Source organism: Amblyomma americanum, chromosome 6, assembly GCF_052857255.1.
Source record: "Amblyomma americanum isolate KBUSLIRL-KWMA chromosome 6, ASM5285725v1, whole genome shotgun sequence".
In the NCBI taxonomy this organism is placed as follows: domain Eukaryota; kingdom Metazoa; phylum Arthropoda; class Arachnida; order Ixodida; family Ixodidae; genus Amblyomma; species Amblyomma americanum.
The window spans coordinates 155,201,956-155,218,006 of NC_135502.1; positions in this window are offsets into that span (position 1 = coordinate 155,201,956).

The following is a 16,051-nucleotide window of genomic DNA, read 5'->3' on the forward strand; positions in this document are numbered from 1 at the left end:
CCTTCCAGCAAACTTCGAAGTATGCTGATGAATACCAAGGACCCCTGCCAGATAACCGCTTCCCCGGCGTTGTCTACCAAATCCCGTGCGGTGATTGTAACCAGGTTTACTTAGGCGAAACGAGAAAATTCCCCAGAAGATTGAAAGAGCATCAGCGCGATGTTGATAACCATAAAGTGGCTTACAATGCGATTGCGGAGCACGCGCACGAAAAAACGCATCATATCGCCTGGGACAACGCCGCAATTCTTTCCAACGAGCGGAACCTGACGCCACGCCTTTTGCTTGAGTCATCATTCATCCTGACGACACCTGATACTATGAACCTTAAGCAAGAGACGGTGCCACCCGTGTACATACAGTCATTGCATCATATTCTGCGTATTTTAGTTCCGACCACTGTCATTTTAGCCTCAGTGTGAACAAGGAGCCCGTACGGGTTCCGAAACGTCAATTTGTTTTTACTTTGACTTGGTCAGTGACTGTAATGTTTTGCTTGTAAACAGCTCCTATATTTTCCCGTTGCAGCAGATATAGGTCCTGTGTACCACATGTGAGATGAGTTGGGTGTGCTCCTATATATACCACCTTATGTAATGACTTTGCAAGGGATATCTGCAGGCTAAAATTTCATACTTAGGGCGTCCCAGTGAACTGGATGAAGATTAAAAAAACCAAAGCGCAGCTCTGAACTGCAAACAAGCTAGCGTTGTAGCAAGGAGGTATTGCTATTTTTTTGCCTTTTAGTAATTATAGTCTACATTGTAACTTATTAAGTATCTCTTGAACGCTCGGGGGATAATGAAAAGGTTGTCAAGCACTATTAACTTGAATTAAGTGCTTCTGATTAGGTACGCAACCTTAGCAGATTTGTGGGCATAATTCTGATCCCCGTGAGATTTAAATAAAAAAAAAATGGCTGTCACGTATTCACATTATTAGTCTCCTTGTGCGCCCAAATTTGCCGCATATTACAGAACTCTAATCTGATCCTTTTCAGAAGCACCTCGTTCGAATTACTTGCATGGGACTGCAAAAACTTTCACATTCACTCCATATCTTTTCATGTGCATATATTCAAAAAATGAATGTTGACTACTTATGAAAAGGCAGAACAAAAAACACAACAGTACTTACATATATACCTTAATTCTAACAATATTCACTTGATTTGTTTATGTTACGCGTTTTTAATCGATCTATTTTAGATATAATGCACAATATCCCTTTGTATCCAGCTGCAGCTCATCACATATCCGATGTACGATCAATATCTATGAATCCAAGTGGTGATTGAAAAATTCTTCATCCAAAACAAGTTTCAGAAAAATGTTTTGCTTCACACAGCAAATTCATAACCTTTATTCACGTGCAACACACAGCAAAACGCTGGGAAAATTACACAAGGAAAATATAATTTTTCCAATGATGTCAAAGAACACAATGAGCATTAACGCCATTTTCAATCAGTGACAACTGGTGTGCATATACGAAATAGAGTCAACATCCACTAAATACTTATTCTATCATAAGAAAATATTGTCTTGATCGGTACAAACAGCATTCTGGGTAAGGATGAACCATATATAAATATACCAGACAGTGAGAGCTTGCTGCTTGATAACAAAAGCATACAGCAAAAAAAGAAGTAACTTTGCACTGTAATTCTTTTTTCAAAATAACACCACAAAACGCAGGACAATCAGCATTTAAATGTGATACCTAGATACACAGAATCGTTTCAGCACCTAAGTATATATGCTAGCCAAGAAAATGCTCTAGTAATGGTGTTGTCTAAAGATTGACATTCAACAAATACCAGAAGTTTCTGGAAAGTTGATCACTAAATTTTAAGTGATTCACTAAACTCAAATAGTTAACTTTTACTTATTACCAATAAGCACCTGATTGCAAATAAAATTTTGTAGCCGGACGTTAGTAATAGCCATATCAGTTTTTACAATTTTGAAAACGCCATTACTCTCGGCGCTGTTACACGACAAAATTTGGCTATTTACACTAGTTGCGACCGCTGAACGGGTTGTTTTGCCTGCATAATTTTTGAAAGTGGTTGTATTTTAGCACGATCTAGCCTTATAGAAAAATAAATCATTGTTTGTACTGCTTGAACCTGCAACCTAGACAGTGATAACACTTGTATAACGTACTGAGCAGTTGGAGCATGTTGGGAGTTCTTTTTAAACTAAAGTCACTGTCTTCAGCCCTTCAATGCAATTCATTACAATATATCGCCATTCATAAGGCACGTGAGTTGGGCACCTTAGCAACGTAAAGCAAGAAAGCACAAGAAATGGCCATCACTAAGGTATTCAAAATACAGGAACAGAAGCATCTAGCTGGGGAAGTCGAGATTTTGGTTTCACTGCTGTCCATATTGTTATCACAAATACATTTTACTCAATGCATTTATGCACTTTCGCTGTATACACTGTCCAGACAGTGATTTTTCGTATTAAGGAGGCATAAATTCATTGAAACATTTCTTCAGAGTAACTAAATAATTCGAGTTGTTCATACTCATGGGGTCGTATTAACATGGCACGACAGTACGTCAATAAGCTAATCCCGGAGATCATGCAAATGTGTTGCGACACAAGAGGTATCATCGGTGAATGCTAACAACGCCTTTCACATAGATATGTAAATAAATTTCCTACCATTTCTTTCGTTCTTATACGTGCTGGCCATTCAAAATAAAAAGTGAGATGCAACATCTCTAATTCCTGCAATAGAAAAGCAGGTTCACACGACGACTCAGTCGCGCTCAATTAAGTTCGGAACACAAAAGATGTAATGCTTCGAGTTGCCAAGCGAAATCAAAACACAGGGCTTATTAATGTCATATACACTAAATGGAACCAATGAATGCTCCAGAAAAATAAACATTCTAAAATATGTGCCGAAAATTCTCCAACATTGCCTTCAGTGACAATTTTAGAACAAATCAAAAGTAGTTTTTCATATTCTGAACAACTGGCATCAGTCACTTAAAATATTCTTTTTATAATGTAAATTTCATTTTCTGTCGACTGAAACGCAATGCAGTTTTTTTCCCTGCACGGTACATTTCACTATGAAAAATTGTTCTGCGAAAGGAAAACCTTAAATGCTCCTGCAGTTGAGGGACACTAACAAGTAGCGACTCCATGCAGGCAACCTCTTCGGGAGAGAAAAAGGGCAGATTCTTTGGCACACCAAACATACATGCTCCACGCAGGGCATTCTGAGTATTTGTGGCCCAGAAAACTCAGGCATACATCTTTCAGATTTTCTGCCAAGGGCATTGCTGTTAGCAGCAGGTTGAGCTCTTGTGAGAGTATCACTCGCTCGAGAATTTCTTGCGGAACACCTTTAGCCGCCTTGACAAATTTTACAATCTGGCCATTGCCGCTTGCAAATGCAAAGGCTGAATGTGCCCAGAGAGGGCTAAAGTTACGCGCAGCTTGTGCCATATGCAGAATTTGATGAATGTTGAACGTCATGCTCCGTCATCCATAAAGACCAGCAGCGCGCTGAACTAATTTTCTCAGAAGTCGCTCTGAAATGAGCAGCCATACAGCGTGGATGAGAATGTAAAGTGACATACTAGTACAACATAAATTTCTTTAATGTAAGACAGCCAGGGAGCAAATGAATGGAAATGAAATAATGAGACTGTACAACACAAATCGAGCATGTTTTGCTTCGTGTGCAAAAAGGACTGTTCCCCTGCTAAACTGCCTACCAAGAACCTGGAAATGAGATGAATACTATTTTGTCAGGTGAGGTAGCAAACGCGTGTTAATGGCATCCTAATCGAAATCAAGAGGATGAAAAGGGCTTGGGCAGGGCATGTACTGCGAAGGCAATATAACCGCTGGTCCTTAATGAAAACGGAGTGGATTAAAAGAGAAGGAAAGAAGCAGGAGGCGGCAGAAGGTTAGGTGGGCGGATGAGATTAGGAAGTTTGCAGGCATAGGGGGACGAAGCTGGCAAAGGACAGGGAGACTCGGCAGAGGCCTTTGCCCTGCAGTGGGTGTAGTAAGCCTGATGATGATGGCGATGGCTATTTTGTCATAAAACGTGTATAGTGCAACCCACCTGTAGGAGCACACCATAGTGCTGTTGAAACACCTAGAATCACATCCCTCCTTTTGCCGCTCTAAATTTTTTAAAGTTCTCAATATCCCTCATTTTTCTTGTTTTCAAGCTTTGAGGAAATATCGCTTTATGAAGCAACCTTTAACACCTCCTCTGCTAGCATGGTTTCAAAGATGCGCACTTCAATCATAAAAAGAAAGCTAAACACCATGACAAAAGAGATAATAATTTAAAAAATGCAACTAAATTAAACAAACGGCAACCACACACCGTTTCAGATGAAGAGTTTTCTTTTTACTGCTTGTGCATACCGAAACATGCAGTGTGCTTTGTACTGTTACGTGCAATTATTGCACCGAAATGCTAATTGTGGGCTACCAGTGTCCTGAAGTGACACATAAGCTATGAGACGCCATGACAAAGGGCTTCTGATTAATTTAGAACCTTTAGATTCTAATATGTGCTCACGTTACACAGCACATGGACACGTTTAGCTTCTATCAAAGGGAAGTTTTCATAGCTGGCAAAATGGTATATGAGATGAATGGTAGCATGCAGTCCATCTGATAATATTAGTCAAGAGAGATGTTCAACAACACAACCCAGGCAAGATATTGAAGTGTCGGCAAGAAACCCTCAGAAAATCAAAACAGTGCAAACAAAATGATGACGACAGAGAAAAAAAAGAGAAAAACACGTGCTGAAGTCACCGCGTGTTTTTTTCGGTCTTTCTTCCTCTTTCGTCATCGTTTTATTAGTGCCGCTTTGGTTTTCCGCTAGTTAACAGATCAAGATCACCGCTACTGCCATAATTCTGTGCTAGGGAATTACATAATGCTTTCACCTGCACGGTGGGTTATCTGCAATGTGAGGCACTTTTGTAAAAAAATGAATAGTGCCTCTGAGGTACCTCGAAGGTACCTCTCTGGCAGAATGTGATGACAGCAAGGAATGCAGCAAAATAGGAGCCAACTTCTCCACTCATGAGCTTTCCAATACCACCTTTCCCGCAGGTAGCTGGGCAGGCGAGTGAAGTGAAGAGGTGGTTGTGAGCGTAGCAGTCGCATGGTGAGCTCCTCAAGTAAGCTTTGTTGTTCTTGCACTATATCGAAATAAGCAGCTTTACCATTGAATATCAATTCTTATGCAACAGACATATGCTGAAAAATACAATATATGATTTTCACGGTCATGAATCTGTGACACAACACATATAGTTGATAGCCAACTAGGCAATGTGAAAAAACAAAGGCAGAACATATTAACCTACCAAGCTTCATAACAAAACGTTCTTTCCAAATATAAGATGCTTTGCCACGGTTGAGTTTGATCACAATGAGCGCTTATTTACAGCTCCCAGACAGGGTGTTAAAATATATTTTCGTATCCCATGTCTACCCGACAATAGGGCAGCCACTTGCTGATAATTTTGGCTGCGTAATGTCCACATTGAACTGTGCAGATAACCGCATTTATTTTATTTCTCTTACCATCCGGTATGGAATACACTACAAATATGGGGGGCTTTTACGGTGATAAAGCAAGTTGAAGCACAGAGCCAAAATATAAATATTTTGCAATGGTTTGCCTTATTTTACAATAAAATGATTCCTACACTGCTGAAGAATAATGAATACTACATTGCAAAATTTGCAATGCTTTGCGAGGATAGAAGGTGCGGTGTTAGAGCACACTTTGGCTTTTGTACTCGTAACAAAACGTTTTGTCATAAGGTTGCACACTGAAGTCTAGTAATGATAGCTACATTAGGAGCCATTTGCCATGCTTAGCATATTCAATTTTTTAGTTTCTATTTCGAGCAAAATAATTTAAAAACACTGCCATGCTCCACTCACACTTGCCGCTGTGTACACTTACCAATGTAGTAAAGCTCATGGCTGTTCGAAGAATCTAGCCAGTTGTCCATGAGCTGCCTTGCGATAGCCGAAAAACACAGTGCATGTATTCAACTCTGTAGCACCACGCAAGGTAAAGGTGAGGCATGTTTTCTAGTGGTGATGGCCCCTTGAGTCCGTTCACTGGAATATCGTTTTTCGTTGCCCGCTTCATGTTTCTATTGACACCTGCGTTGGTTTCTTCGGTACCTTGCACAGAGTCGAGGTGTAGCAATCTGCCTGCAGTAAGTAATACGGGAGCAAAATAAATGAAGAAAATAGCTATTGTAAAAGCCTTAAATAAAGGAAAACATGGCTATTCTGATTCATGCGACGTAAGATGGAAGAGGACAGAATGGGACGAGTTTCAGTAAACCATATTTGGTTTTCATGCACAAGGCTCAATAAAGGAAGAAAAGTCATTTTAAAGTATTTTACAGTAAACATATCTCTTTGCACCCCAACTTAATCCTACGCGGAATTGAAAGTTAGGTTTAAGATGGGTGTTAGATTTTTATCTTAAGGAAATATGAAAAACAAACTGTAACTTTAAAACTAGCAGTCTGTCAGCACTTGAGTATTTCAGTATTTTTTCAACACTGTGTTCAGCACATGACAGCCTTATTTGCTCATGCGTCATAAAACAAACAGGCAAAGTACCTGCACATACACATAAATATTACAGAAGCTTACTGATATTGGAAGTGGCATGCAGCGTACATGCATGTGATAACAATAAAATGGGCAGGGCACTGAGTAGCTTATAAATCCTTGGTGTGAACCGATATCGTGAAGTAGCGTAATAATGAAAAAGAAAACAGATCAGAACGTCTATCAATGAAACAGGCGAGCGCAAGAAATACATGTGGGCCAGGAAAAGCAAGACGAAGGCATTCTAGAAAGTGATTGCATAAAAAAATACATTTGATCGCCCAGTCAAACGAAGCACAAGTTTTAATACTGAAGCAAAGGGCAAATATTGAGATTGTTGGCTGTAGTCATTTTTTTGCAGCAGCCAAGGTGCAGACCTTGGTTGTGGAGCCTGACTATGTGCTTCTCCTTGTTCTACATTTGCAATCTTGCCAATGACGGACCCATTATCCTCACAATGCTCGTCATATTTTGACCGTTTAAAAGGCAGCAATCAGCTTTGTCTTCTATGCCCATGCTATCTGTGAATGCATTATATTTAGCAGAATTTAGCATACCTTCTATGCTGGTTTCGCATCAAAGGTGTCACGGGCAGGCGAAAAAATCATTAAACTGGACATGGTTGCCCACAGATAGCCTTGCAGGGGCATCGTCGCAGATGCATGTAGCATAGACACTGGTGTAGATCGAAGTAGAGCCATGCTTCCAAACAAGTTGTCCGACTTGTCCTAACACATCAACAAACTTGCCCAGGAACAACAGCATGTCTGGATGCTTGTGCCCGAACCCGAATCCAGACAGAACCGTGTTTTATGCCTCATCGGCAAAGGCAGCTCATTCACTGTCAGTTGAATAGGCGAAACCGATGAATTTCATGACCTGAAGAGAGGGCTTCATCAGTGTTCACAGCGAGCGTAACATCAGTCCAGTTCAGCACACCTTTCTGATGGAAAGATCGGTGAATGATGCCACTGGCTATATTGTGCAGCACTTGACAACCTCCTTGTGGTTGTTGCTTCAGCTGGCAAAGCGATTGATACATGCTATCCTTCGGTTTAGTAATAAGTCCAGAAAATTGCTTCATAAGATCAAGAATGACAAAAAAAGTTGCCTGTACTTTTTATCGCTGAAATTTTAAAACTGACATTGCATAGATCAGTGATTAGGTGTAATCTGTCTATCATGGGATTGAGCAATGATGTGCATGTCTCGCAAAAGTAGTGGTAAGTAACCACAGATGCACATTTCGGCAACCATAGCTTTCGCAGCGGGTATTTTGATGTGGGCAGACAACATCTCTGCAACCCAAACGGCGCGTCGACGAGCTTCAAGAGGTAGTCTGCCGCAGACCAGGGCACGCCATCAGACACAATGAAAGACATAATGAGAGCTATTGCCAGCCTGCTACTCTCGTCTTCGAGGAAAGCAGAGTTTTTGAGCCGAAGTCCACAATACACTTCGCCAGAACCTCTGAATGATCAAACTGCGGCACAGCTGTGCTTTCATGGCTAAGATCATCATACGCTCCCTCGTATTCTTCCCGTCACCGGAGAGGACCTCCTTAGCATCACTAATGCTGCATCCTTCTTCGCTGCCGGTTCAGCTGTCTGCTTCGCTCTCCACTTCTGGCTCACTCTGCGGCACAGCTGTTTTTTCATGGCGCAGATTATCATACGCTCTCTCGTCTTCTTCCCCGCCACTGGAAAAGTCCTCTTCAGCATCGCTAATGTTGCATTCGTCTTTGCTGTAGGTTCGGCTGTCTCCTCCACTCTTCACTTCTGCCTCACTGTCGCTCTCCGCTCCTGCCTCACTGTCGTCTTCCCCAGCGTTGGCGATTTCTCTATTACTGCTCACCATGGAGCTTTAATGTTCTTCAGCGGAGCTGCAAAAGCTAGGTGATGACCATCTGTAACCGGCAGCAGAATTTAACACCGCCTTCTGCTCAAGTTGAGACTGCGAAATGCTGTCGTCGTTAATTCTACGGCGCTTGTCGTAGTTGACCGAGGCACGGGTAAACGCTGAGACTGGCCCAAGTATTGCTTTCTTCGCTTCTTTCCTCTGCTTTCTCTCATGACGCCTTGCGCCTAACGGAACAACGTGCAAGGTTTAAATACTCTCCATAAATTTTTATATTAGTTGCGTAAGTCAGTACCTTAATTCCGGAAGTAATAAAACTAGGGCGTTAGTTGCCGCACCGCGCTGGCGTAGAGTGGATGACTCAGGAAAGTGATAGCGCGCAGCAGAGCAGCTCTCAGTCACCGTGGTTCTGAACGAAGCTCAGAAAAAGGCTGAGCGGAAAAAGCCGTAGTACCATAATCACGACTAGAGGCAGTCTGAAAAAATGTTTCGTACTTTCACAAGCCTTTTGTTTTGTGCTTATTACAACGTAATCACACATGAATCGCATTCAGTAACACGGAGCTAGTTCTGCATATCTTAAGATCACGGTGGATCTCCCACCGTGCTCAAGATGTCATGTCATCGAGAAAGGAAGAATCCGAAGCCATACAGAGTTCTTTCCGACAGTTGTCTATCCGACGGTACTCATGGTGTGCCCACTTGTGTCACCTTTGTGCTCATGCGGAACAGCACCCGCGTTTTTAAACAGCGCAACTTAGAGCAGCCAACCTGTGCACGTTTAAGCGTTTCCTTTCTGCTCTTGTTGCTGAAAAATGTCAGTGCCGCACAAGTTTGGGTATGTTGTCTCTGATAACAGAGGCCACGCGACTGTGGACGTAGGGTTGAAAAGGACCACGAAATTAGTAAGTGAGAGTGATCTAGAAAAAAACAAACAAATATATTGGCAGTCATTGAAAGAAGGCGCTGTTGTCGAAGATTAATTCCCCGGCGACGTGGTACTGCTTGAGAGTAAGTCGATTTGTTCTGTTCTGTGCTGTGGCCCTGAACGCCATTGTTCTATGTCTTTGCTTCCGTACCCCTGCTCATTTTTGTTTCAATGAGTTTGCGCAAGATCTCTGTATCTGCCTTGAACTGCCTAAATGTGCATCAACAGCAGCAACTGTTCCTGTTGCCCGGGAACATCCTCTTACAACATACATTGCTGTTGACACCACGAGAACACATTTCGGCACCTCGCACGGGTTCCATGTCATCACCTCGCAACACTCCCGATAATTAGGCCGCGTACTGCATTCGTCAAAGTCATTGAAGCCCATCGCGCGTATTGCCACAGTCCCACTCAATCCAGTGGCGCCATGCCGCGGCCGAACTGTTTTAGTTGGGACTTGCCATGCCTTGCGCCCTCGAGGGGCTAGAGGTTTTCGTCTTTCTCGCTCGAGCTCCCTGCTGTCCTGGACGCGTAGCACGTCTAATTAAACCTTGCTTTGAGTGTTTGACCGTTTATCGGTGACATTTGGTGGAGGTGCCGGGTAACGATTCATGTACGCTGACCTCGAGGACACTCTTGACGTCAGTTTTCAACGCGTGGCTACAACACCTGTCCACAAGGCGAGCCGCCGCCTGCAAGGCCTACAACCAGAGTTCTGCCAACTAGCAAGACCAGCGAGGGCCATGACGTCCTCTACGGCTATCCAGACAAGTCAGCATTCCGGGAATGCCCTGCCGTTCGTCCTTCACACGCCACGGTTGCCCCATCATTCCACGGTGAGTGGTTTGAGGACGTCGAAGACTGGTTGGCCAGTTTTGACCGTGTGGCAGGCTTCAATGGATGGGACGGCGAGCGCAAATTGCGGAACGTGTACTTCGCACTACAGGACTCTGCCAAGACGTGGTATGAGAACCACGAAGCTTCCTTCACTAACTGGGAGATCTTTCGCCGAGTGCTCTTAGCCACGCTCAACACCAGCGAACGAAAGGAGAAGGCTGAAATCGCCTTGCAATCGAGGTCGCAGCAGCCGAACGAGAGCGTCGCTATGTTAATCGAGGACATGACGCGACTCTTCAATCGCGCCGATCCTCCTATGCCCGAGGACAATAAGGTATGCCACCTAATGCGCGGCGTCAAAGAGCAATTGTTTGCCGGACTGGTACGTGATCCGCCAAATGCGGGGGCCGACTTTGCCAAGGAGGCAACAAGCATGGAGCGTTCTCTGCGTGAACGGGCGCGCACAACGGCCGTCAGGCTAGTGTATCAGCCGCTCACCACTGCACGCCCACGTCGTTACCCACTGAGGAGCTTCGAGAGCTTCTGAGGAGCCTGGTGCGCGAAGAACTCGAGAAACTTCGCTTCGAAGCTCCACAGGCAATCGTCGCTGCCATACCGGACGTGGTCCGAGATGAAGTCCGGTGAGCTGTTCAGTCGCCACCAGCTCCGCAGCCAGCGCCCTATGTGATGACATGCAGTCAAGCACTACAAAGTCGTCCTGGGCCAGTGAGTCAAGCATTTTCTCCCGTCACTCCTGTGCCTTCACTGCGGTACCCAACTGCAGCTGTACCCATCGTACCGCAGGAGCCCCTGTCCACCATGAGCAAAGCGCGCGTTTGGCGTACGCCAAACAATAGGCCGCTATGCTACCACTGTGGGGAGTCCGGCCACATCCTCCACCACTGCCCCTACCACCGAATGGGCTTAAGGGGGTTTTCACCTGACGCACCTCGACCACGCTATGGAGAACGGCCGCGGGACATCCAGCAGTATCTGTCCGATAACGTGCAGCCAACGACCTCGCGGTGACGCCAGTCTCGTTCGCCATCCTCAAGGTGTTTTCTTCGCCAAGCCGCCCGTCTTTTTCTAGCCAGTTAAGAGGCGCGTCCCCTCATCGGGAAAACTGAAGATGGCGCCCCCCGGGGGTAGGGCCGCCGCTATTGGATCAAGTCAAGAGCCTCCACCCGAAGATTCGCGGCTACGATCCGACCGACGACGACCTCACCCGACGACCTCAACGACAGCGACGTGCTGCGACCGACTGGTGTCTGCCGAAATCCCAGTAATCGCTGATAATCGCGATGTGACCGCACTTGTGGACACCGGCGCTGACTTTTCTGTAATGGGCAGTCGCCTAGCTACGGCCCTCAGAAAGGTGCTGACCCCTAGGTCTGGACACCAGATCCGCACCGCCGGCGGCCATGTGGTTACGCCAATTGGCGTCTTCACGTCACGAATCCACATCCGCGGTGCTACTTTCCCTGGTTGCTTTGCTGTGCTACCGGAGTGCTCTGAAGAAGTGATACTTAGTTTGGATTTCCTTCGAGAGTACGGTGCTGTCATCAACCTTCAGGAGCTGGTCGTGTCATTTTCCACTCAACCCTCTGTTGACGGCGATACCGAGCCACGCGAGACTAAGTTACGCGTCTTTGACGACCACGTATTAATCCCGTCAAGAGCTAGCATGTTTGTTACCGTAGATTGCGACATCACTGGTACTCGTGGCATCGCTGAAACCAACATGTCGCTGCTCCTTGGTCGGCAAGTCTGTGTTGCTCGCGGAATTGTCGAGCTGAACAATGGCCGAACCGAGCTCTTGGTAACCAATTTTGGCTGTGAACCTCAGAGTTTGCCTGGCAGAACATTTATTGCGTATTTCGAAGAACACGGCGAATTCGCGGGACAGCACGCTTTGTCCGAAGCCTCGGCATCAGTGGAGGCACCGGCCACTCCCATAAAAACTGACGTGAACCCGAACCTCCCGTCGAATCAGAAACGCTGCCTTGAAAGCGTTATCCAGTCTTTCTGTGACTGCTTCGCCTCGACCTCTAAGGTTAAGCAGACACCGCTCACTAAGCACCGAATTATAGTCGACGCCAAACAGCGGCCGTTGTGTCAGCCGTCTTACCGGATCTCTTCAAAGGAGCGCGATACCATTCGCCAAGTTCAAGAAATTCTCCAGGACGACGTGATACAGCCGTCGACGAGCTCGTGGGCGTCGCCTGTTGTTCTAGTAGCAAAGAAAGATGGAACCCTACGGTTCTGCGTTGATTACCGACGTTTAAACAAAGTCACAAAAAAAGATGTTTATCCTCCGCCGCGCATTGATGACTCCCTGGATCGGCTGCGCCGCGCCAAGTACTTCTCGTCGCTAGATTTACGCTGCGGCTAATGGCAAATCGAAGTGGACGAACGCGACCGGGAAAAGACCGCCTTTATTACACCGGACGGTCTGTACGAATTCTGGGTGCTCCCTTTCGGCCTGTGCTCGGCTCCTGCAAGCTTCCAGCGGATGATTTATACCGTTCTTGCCGATCTGAAATGGCAGTCCTGTCTCGTGTACTTGGATGACGTTGTCATCTTCTCTGACACGCTCGAAGAGCACCTGAGACGCACGCCTGCGCGCTGTGTTCGAAGCAATTCGGTCGGCCGGACTTTCCCTGAATCCCGACAAGTGCCACTTCGCTTTCGAAGAGTTGAAGTTTTTGGGCCACATTGTGAGTGCTAAAGGGGTTCGCCCTGACCCCTGTAAAACAGCCGCCGTAGCTGCTTTTCCTGTGCCGACCGATAAGCGAAGCGTGCGCCGTTTTCTGGGTCTCTGCGCCTATTACCGGCGTTTTGTGCAGAACTTCTCACAGATCGCTGAGCCCCTCACCCGCCTCACGAAAGATTCCGAACAGTTCTTCTGGGGCCTGAAACAACAGAAGGCATTTGAAGACCTCCGAACTCGTCTCCAAAGTACGCCCATCCTTGGACACTTCGACGAGTCAGGCACCCCTGAACTGCACACAGACGCCAGCAACATCAGCCGCGGTGCGGTCCTTGTGCAGTGGCAGGATGGTCTCGAACACGTAATCGCACACGCGAGCCGCACCTTGTCACGATCTGAGGCAAACTATTCCACCACCGAAAAAGAATGCCTGGCCGTTGTGTGGGCAGTGACCAAATTTCGTCCGTACTTATATGGCCGCCCTTTCAGGGTCGTCAGTGACCACCACTCGCTGTGTTGGCTGGCGAACCTCAAAGATCCCTCGAGACGGCTTGCACGCTGGAGCCTTCGCCTTCAAGAGTTTGGTGTCACCATCTTTTATAAGTCTGGTAGGAAGCACAGAGATGCCGACTGTCTGTCTCGTGCTCCTATCGAGGACAGCCGAGCTGATCCCGACGACGATTCTATTTTCCTCGGCGCCATTTCCACGTTCGTCCTCACTCAACACCAAAGGGACGACAGGGAACTACGGCCTCTCATTAAGTATCTTGAAGGAAGCGCTGCGTCACCCCAGCGAATCTTCTCACGTGGACTGTCGTCATTCTGTTTTCCCGATGTCGTTCTGTATAAGAAAACTTACAACCCGAAGGAAGCTGCCTATCTGCTCGTCGTACCTGCGGCCTTGCGCGATGAAGTTCTGCAGGCGTGCCATGATGACCCATATTCTGGTCACATGGGTTTTTCTCGCACTTTGGCGCGGATACCCCAAAAGTACTAGTGGCCCAGGGTTGCTTCAATTGTCCAGCGTTACGTCAGAACTTGCGGTGAGTGCCAACGTCGCAATACGCCGCCGACTAAGCCAGCCGGACTACTGCAGCCTATTAATCCGCCACAAGTCCACTTTCACCAAATCGGCATGCACTTACTGGGCCCATTTTCGGAGTCCTCGCTGGGTAGCCGCTGTATTGTGGTCGCCGCCGACTACCTCAGCCGGTACTGTGAAACTAAAGCTCTCCCTCGTGGTACCGCGGACGAAATTGCGAACTTTTTCGTTCAAAATATTATGCTTCGTGACGGTGCACCCGCCATCGTTTTAACTGACAGAGAAACGGCCTTCACCTCGGCCCTTACGCAGGAGGTTATGCGCCTGAGCGGCACTAGTCACCGCAAGACAACCGCTTACCACCCTCAAACGAACGGCCTCGCCGAACGGCTCAACAAGACGATCGCCGATATGATTTCCATGTATGTTGACGCACACCACCGCAACTGGAACGCCATACTTCCTTACGTCATATTTGCCTATAACACTGCTCTGCAAAAAACACGCTTCACTCCATTTCGTTTGGTGCATGGTCGCAAAGCCACAACCATGCTGTACGCCATGTTGCTCCCGACTAGTGGTACCTCATCTGTTATGGGTGCTGCCCAATTCTTTCGGCACGCCGAGGCCGCCCGCCAACTCGCCCGACAGCGCATCCGGCACCAGCAAGCCCTCGACGCTCGCCGCTATAACCTCCGCCACCGAGCTGTTAGTTACCATCCCGGCGAACAAGTCTGGGTTTGGAGCCCAATACGCATGCGTGGGCGCTCCGAAAAGCTTCTACGGCGATACTTTGGCACCTACAAGGTACTCCGCCAAGTCAGTGAGGTGAACTATGAAGTTCTTCCCCAGGGTACAATTCGCTCCTCTATACGGCCGACCCCCGAAGTCGTCCATGTCGCACGGATGAAGCCGTACCACGCCCGCTAGCACTTCAGGCCTGTCCCCACCAGCCGCCGGACACATGCGCCGTCCCTTGTCTTCGTGCTTCTCATTGTTACGGCACCGAATCGTTGTCCTTCAGAGAAAGGGGGTAATGCCACAGTCCCAATCAATCCAGTGGCGCCATGCCGCGGCCGAACTGTTTTAGATAGGACTTGCCATGCCTTGCGCTCTCGAGGGGCTAGCGGTTTTCGTCTTCCTCGCTAGAGCTCCCTGCTGTCCTGGACGCGTAGCGAGTCTAATTAAACCTGGCTTTGAGTGCTTTGACCGTTTATCGGTGACAATATCTTCCATCCGAGTTCACCCCTGCGTCAAGACCGTGCTCACCCTTATGGAGCGTTCATGAACCTCGGGTTCACCTCTATATTCCAGGCATTACGAAGAAAGCTGGTGTATCACTGCCCGCTCTCAAACAACTGACATAGAATCACCTGCATTCTTACCACTCAACGCATACATGATTGCACAGATGGATCAGTTCATTCGACCAGTTCTGCGGGGTCGGTGATGATACCGGCCAGATCCATCTTCATGAAAGCGCAGACGACCTATCCAACATCTTCAACTGGTGCGGAACTCGCAGCCTTACGGGCTGCGGTAGAGTTGATCAATCATGAACCTCCACATGACTGGACGGTTTTCACCGACTTTAAAGCAGCCGTTCAAGCCCTGCAAGCTGCGCTACGCCGCGGGTCGCAGGAACAACTTGTTGCTGAGATCCGTCTACTGTACCACGGCACCGTATCCAAAGGTCAAGACATCATTTTTAAATGGTTGCCAGGACACTGTGGAATTAACGGTAATCACCAGGCCTATGCGGCTGTGTGTTCGGCTCACAACGACGGACTTCCAGTGAGAATACCAATATCAAGACCTGACGTTGCCTGTGGGCTTCGCCCTTTGGCGCTGGAGCTCACACTTTCAGCGTGGAACACGGGAGAGTTTTGCAACCTCCGCCTCAAGGCACTGGACCCTGGACTGCGCCTTCGGCTTCCACATAACTTAGCACGTCACGAAGCAACATTGTTATGCCGTTTATGGATTGGTGTTTGCTTTTAACAACCATTATGCTCTCCGGATGGGGA